We start from the raw sequence: 7141 nt of genomic DNA, 5'->3' as shown, positions 1-7141 counted from the left end.
GGTCGAGGGAGGTGATTCTGCCCCTCTACTCTGCTCTCATGAGACCCCACCTGGAGTGCTGCATTCAGCTCTGGGGCCCCCAACATAAGAAGGACATGGGCCTGTTGGAGTGAGTCCAGAGGAGGGCCACGAAGATGATCAGAGGGCTGGAGCACATCTCCTATGAAGACAGGTTGAGAGGGCTGGGGTTGTTCAGCCTGGAGAAGAGAAGGCTCTGGGGAGACCTTACAGCAGCCTTCCAGTACCTGAAGGGGCATACAAGAAAGCTGGAGAGGGACTTTTTACAAGGGCTACAAGGGTAATGGCTTTAAACTGAAAGAGGGTAGATTTAGATCACAGATAAAGAAGAAATTTTTCACTATGAGGGTGGTGAGGCACTGTAATAAGTTGCCCAGAAAACTTGTGGATGCCTCATCCCTGGAAGTTCAAGGCCAGGTTGGATGGGGCTTTGAGCAACCTGGTCTAGTGTAAGGTGTCCCTGCCCATGGCAGGGGGGGTTGGAACTAGATGATCTTTAAGGTCCCTTCCAACCCAAACCATTCTATAATTCTATTATTCCATGGTCTGGGTAAAAGCACTTCAGTTTTCATTGGAGTGATAATAAAACCAGTAAATAATATTGTCCTTTTTTGTAAAAGTCTTGAGATTTACAAAAGAAACCCTTACGGTCAAGGCTGTAAAAATGTAACCTTCTCCCCTCCAAGTCCCTGAACATGCCAGGATGGACCTTGTGGCTTGATTTCTGCATGCTTCTCAGCTCTCACTGGGCTTATCCCCATAGAGCAGCTAAGGCTGATACCAACGCTATCCGCCCAGCCTGGGCTAGCTGAAGGGAGAGCCAGGGTACTGCGGAGGAGCTGACGATACCCTGACTGTGGTGGGGGACTCGCCATGGCAGTGACTCAGCTGCTCCATGCATATTAGGGCTTCAGAAGGGCTTGGCTTCAGCCTGCTGTCACTTTGGGGCTTGGATGCACGGTACAATCCAAACTGGAAGTTTGTCAGTTTAGGTAAAAATCACAGGATGTCCTGAAACAGGCCTGTGATAGCTCCTTGGCTCAGGAGCCCCCCTTTTCTGGCTGGCTTTGGTGCCGCAGCTCCCACTGTCTCTCTCTGGGAGAAATCCCAAGTGTGGCTGTGCCAGCCCCACGTGCCATGGGCAGCGCCTCTGTCCCACTCCCTCAGCTGATGTGGCGCTGCCTGCAGGGAGGAAAGGAGGGAAAAGGCTTTCAACAGCAGCTAAAGGAGAGGCAAGGCGATGCAAGGCAAAGGAAGGAGCATAAAGGTGATGTGAAGAGTGGCGAGGTGAGGCGTGCTGAGACGAGGCACAAGAGCACTGAGGCCAGGTGCTCTTGGAGAGGCGCGGTGAGCGGAGGCGAGGCGGGGCAGAGCAGCGAGGCGAGATACATGGTGGGATGATAGGAGGCAAGCCGCAGAGCAGCGAGGCGAGGAGTGGTGAGACGAGGTGAGGTGAGGAGAGGCCTTGTGAGACACAGTGGGGCGAGAAGAGATGCGCTGAGATGGTGTGAGGCAAGGCGCAGCGCAATGAGGCACAGTGACAGGAGGAGAGGTGCCGAGCGGTGAGGTGGGGCGCAGTGACAGGAGGAGAGGTGTGGCACTGCGAGGTGAGGCACTGTGATGGAAGGAGAGGTGAGGCTCCCATACCCTGACTGTAGCCAGAGGTGGGATCCAGCAGCTCTAAGGGCAGTTACAAGCTTAGTGGAAAATGGCTTGAAGAAGTGGGACACTCCAGCAGAGGTGAGCTGAGGGGTGATGACTCACAGCGGGGAGTGAAATGCCAGGAAAAAAAATCTGGAATTGACAAAATAAGTTTTGGCACTCCTTGTGGCCTGAAGAACAAGACTTTTCTTCCATCCAGAGCAAGCAAACTATGACAGAAACAGAACCAGGACAGACTCTAAAGCTGAAGAAATGTTCTGTTCACTTCTGCACAGAAAATGCATTTTAATACAACAGCTTTATGAAGTAAGAGCATTACATTTCCGTGACAAGATAGAGATAAAAGTATTTCCTTTAAAAGAAGTAAATGCCTTGCATACTATTTATATTCTAGTACCATCTACTTTATGGAAATACATCAAAAAAGAAGTCATCAGTTTCTATACCATGTTTTTATTCACTCTTTGCAAACATTTGTGTGGGTGAAGATTCATTCATATGGACACTCAGGGAAGACCACTGGAAACTACAGCACAGGAGGGTAATCCAGTCAGGCAGCGAAGTCAATGCAACAGCTTTGTTCACCATGAAGGCAACTTTCAGGTGAATTCTTGAGGCATTCACATCACAGACTATGTGGAGCAGTTGCAGAATAATTGAAACTAGGGGGAAAAAAAAGACAAAAACCAATAATAATTGCAGAGCCTGTTTGCAGACCGTTTGCAAACAGAGAAGAAACTGATTACTGTGTTAGGCCAGTTCTAATTATCAACTATACAAGTAGCACTAAAATGTCAAGAGCAATGTTTTTCAGTGAGTAAAGTCTTCACATGTGATGTTTACAGAATACTGAGCTGTACAAATTTTTTTGATTAATTTTTTTATTGCAGTTTTATGTTTGGAATGTGCATCTGTCATGTCCAATCTTACAAGAGAAATGTGGAAAAGTCTTTTCCCATTTCTGGTTTTAAATGTCCTTCACCATGAGCCTTTACAGGATTAAGTCTTTTGAAATGATCTTTATTTCAAATTAATTAGAACATAAAGGTCCCTATCATTTACTTTGAGAGGCTGTAAGTTGCTCCTATACATTTCAATGTCATTCTGGTGACATTCAGATGTGTCACAGAAAATGAAAAGAATGTTAAAAGAAAAAGCATTTTTATGAAAATAAAGTACAAGGAACTCTGTAGCCCATATAATGAAACAGGTGTTTACAATGGCTTCTCTGTGGCAGTGGATTAAAAGAAGTGTACAGAAGAATAGTACTGCTATTTTTGTTCTCACAATACTACAGTGGCATTTGCACAGGGATTAATCTTCCACATGTGCGGAGAGGAGAAAATGAAGCTGTTGCATCAGAGATTTAGGAACGAGAAGAGGCTGGAACCGCTGAGCTCCAGTACAGACAAACTCCCTGTCCAAGTCAAGAACATTTCTACGCAGATCCAAATGATTGTTGGAGCTTACTTTCTTTTGTCAGTTCCCCAAATCCTTCTGGCACAGATATCTTTCAGCTGCTCATTTTTATTTCAGCTGCCTTCCCTTGTGTTCTTTTTTAAGTGCCCAATTTCTCAGATTTCAATTTCCTGCCTAAAAGGTTACTGAAATAATCTTCCTCTCTCAAATTTCATAGTGTAATATATACAGTATGGCTAACTCTCTGTTCATTATAGCATGCTTTCAAAGCATTCAGGGAAATCATTAAGATGATGTTCATTATGAGCCCTATTATTGCACTGCACAGCAAAACTAATTAAATGAAGAAAGCTGACATGAATAAAATCATTAAACACTCATCTTGGTTTTATTTGAGACTGTACCAGCCTGAGTTGCATTTCAGGATAGATGGAGCCAGGCAATGATCTAGAGGCCTGTACAAAAACTGCATCCATCTAGGAAACTCAATAAGCCTTAATCAAAATCAAACTCCAAATTTCAGTAGATGCCTCCTGCTCTTAGAAGGTCCTACCTGACTGTCATTTTCAGCCTTGCATTCTTTATTACTCAGACTGGAGGAAAATCATGGGCCAGGATGGGATGCCATGATGGTCTTGTTTTCAGAGTCCAACACTAGAAACCAGCAACCCCATAACTGCTATTATCTTGCTGTTAAATTTTACTGTGTGGCCTTGCACAGGTCTCTCAATTTCCTTGGGACAAGTTTATCCCAGCTGATTGCATAAGAAAATTGTTGTCATCAACCTTAACCGCAGATTGTGAAAAAGAAAGTTTGTAAAATGCAATACGAATAAAATACATACACATATTGCGCACATCAAACTTAGATTATTATAGTCAGGAAGTGTCCAGTCTGTAGTCCTTTTGATTTTAATAAGATTTGATCACACTACAAGATAGCCCTTGTTGTAAGGACTGGAATTTGTTATAGCTAAAAAATGCACACTTCATAAAGAGCTGCAAGACATACACCAGAGTTATCTCACGCCTAAAGACATTATTTTTCAAATGTATCATTAGGGATACATACAAATACTCAGTTATCTGTCATCTCCTCTCTCTCTCTCTCCTTCTTTTGACAGAAATATCATGTTAACTCAAAAATGACATTACATCCGCTAGAGACTGTTCTCCTTGCAACTACTTCTGTGCTCTGCAGCTCCAGTGCTTTCTTCGCCTACTGATCCCCTGCTCACCCAATGCCCACACCCAACAGAACTCAAGAAGCTGCACAGCAAGGTGCAGTAGATTAGCGAAGGTTTGGCAGGTGTATGCAGGGCTATAACACTCGCTGTCAGGATACTCAACGAGAGATCTGCAGCTCTTGTTCTTCTTCACTTCAGAGATTCTTATCCCTGGTGGACTCCAGAAACCTTTGGTCCACCAACGTGCTTGCCAGAGGCAAAATCCTGGCCCCTGCTTAAATCAAAAGCAAAACTCCTAGTGACTTCAATCAAATAGGGTATGCATTTCAGGTTTTCAGATTTTATTCTGAAGCTGATACAGGAAAATCAACAAAACTAGCTACTTTCTGTAGCTTGGCAGGGTAAAGCCATGTTTCAGCATTTAAAACTCACAAAAAAGCCTGCAGAAAAATATGCCTCATGTCTACCAAATCCTTTCAACAATTCATCAAAGTGCAATGGATGCATATTTTAATTTTTAAATTCCACCAGCCCTTGACAGATTGATGCCTGGATTGCCAATACCATTATCAGCCTTCATGCACTAACATTCTCTATGGCACGGTCCATTTTCTCTTAACATTTCCATAAACTTTCTAATCTCATACTTTACAATGATAATTTTATTGATAGTAAGAAAGACCACAAAGGATTATGGATGCATTAGAAATTTAATGGGCAAACATGCACTTCCTGTGGCTCAATAGAAGCTAGTGGAAGCTTTTATATAAAAGTGTTTATTCCTAAGTGTGGAGTCCAAGAATGAATTTTCAGAATGTGTGAACACGCACACACGTAACCCTATATGATATAAGAACATATAGGAAAATAATTAATAGAGCTCTGTATTAAATAAAATATAATTTTTAATGTTTTTAATAAAATATAATTTTTAATGTTTTTAATAAAATATTACATTAAACTTGATTGTAGTTTAAAAATGAAAAATATTACAAATCCAGGTATTTCAATACCTGTGGAATAAATTCATTAACCCTGCTGACATTACCTATGGCTAATATTGACCAAAATGCGCTTTCTAAAATTGGACACAAAAATATTTAGTGTAAAAGGAAAGCATGGAGTGGCATAAAGACTTAAAGCAGTCTAATGTGTCTTACCTAGTAAATCAAATCTACGCTTATTCCATTACAACAGTTGTTTTTTTTTTGTTAAGTTCTTTGCCTCAAAATCTAAATGTTTTATTTCCTAACAGAGCAATTCATTGACATGCTGCTAAGAACTGTGAAATGAGACTGGACATTACACGCTTCACAGGTTTGCAAAAAAAGGTATCTTAGGCCTTTATTCAAAGGTTAAGAAAATATTTCTAGCTCCTAACTGAAGTGTTTAGCCACAAGCTATACAACTCAGTCACATATTTTAAGAGCTATAAATGAAGCAGCATCTGACAGCACATTTGGTGTGTTTAAACGCAGACACCATTTGTTTTAATAGCTTCATGGGGCTGCGCTCTACAAACTGCACAGCAGGAGATAAGATCATGAACCAAAAAAATTTCATGTTTTGAGGTATGCCAACATCCAGCTCTTTTGTACACTGCCTACAGTACAGCCACGCTCTCTGGGGCCAAGGCCAAAGAATACTTTCAGCAAATCTTTACAGAAGTTTTCCTCATTTAGATCCTTGACAGCAGGACTAAGCACAGTGAAAGTGTTATTGCCCTCTGTGAAAGACACAACTGAGCTTTCCAGCAGTTATCTGTGAATTGCGTAATCTAGGGTTTTTATGAGCGTTCACTGTTTGCACCCGCCAGGCTCACACCACTTTCCACAAGAGTGTGAGCCTGGGTTTACGGTCAGACCTGCAGGCTGTCGAGGTTAAGGGATTACCAGTGGAGGTTACCGCCCTGTCAAATCGACACATTCGCTCTCCAACACAAGCATGTCAGAATGACAGAATTTTTGTGTTAACACCTACTGTTTCATAGTAACTAGGGTCATTCTGACACAGGCTAGGTTAAGGAATGACAGTAATGAATAGCACATCCCAGAGGATACTACTTTCTGCAGGGGTGTGAGTAGTTATTTCTTACCCATCCTGGTTGCAGCTGGGCCAGCACATCCGCGCAGTCCAGGGCAGGACAGGCAGGACAGCAGCACGCCAGGAAAAAAATCTGAGAGAGAAATACGCTAAGAAGTACCTCTTACCCCTCCTTGTGCACTTGGTGGACTGACAGAGCTTGAGGCAGCCTGTTGACCCTGGTGCCAGGCATGGTAGTCTAAGACTACAACCAGGATTCCACTCCTGGTTTGTTTTTGTTTTCTTGGAAGAACACTGCTTCCAAGACCATAGCAGCTGCTATTTGATCAAGTCTACTCCAACGCTTTCCAAAAGCCATTTAGTCAGTATGCTTTTCCTCACTCTTTTTTCCTGTTCCTTATGCGTCAGAAGCAAATCCATTTTCTATTTCTATCCAGATTGCTTTCAGTAATGAAATCAATACATGGTACTTAGGGAATTTAGAATAAATGCAATTGTAACAGTTAAAGTGAATAATCATGTTAAAAGAATGCAGCTTCATTTTACTGTTACTAAACATCCAGAAAGCTTGTCTAGCAGTAAAGCAATCATCAGGGAAGTGTTTTCAGAACAAAGTTTGATCTCCAATTGAAGATCCAAAGTCTATATCAAACATTTGCTTTTCCCAAAACATTTTGTATACTCTAACAATAGATGAATAGATTACGCAAATAGGATGATACACAAACCACAATTTCATGCTCCATGTTCTATGACTATTTTTACTTTGTGATTTTACGCATTTGTCTTGGACCTTAATGTTCTCAAATCTA

This window comes from Pygoscelis adeliae, unplaced genomic scaffold (assembly GCF_000699105.1).
Source record: "Pygoscelis adeliae isolate BGI_AS28 unplaced genomic scaffold, ASM69910v1 Scaffold402, whole genome shotgun sequence".
Taxonomy (NCBI): domain Eukaryota; kingdom Metazoa; phylum Chordata; class Aves; order Sphenisciformes; family Spheniscidae; genus Pygoscelis; species Pygoscelis adeliae.
This window is presented reverse-complemented; position numbering follows the sequence as displayed.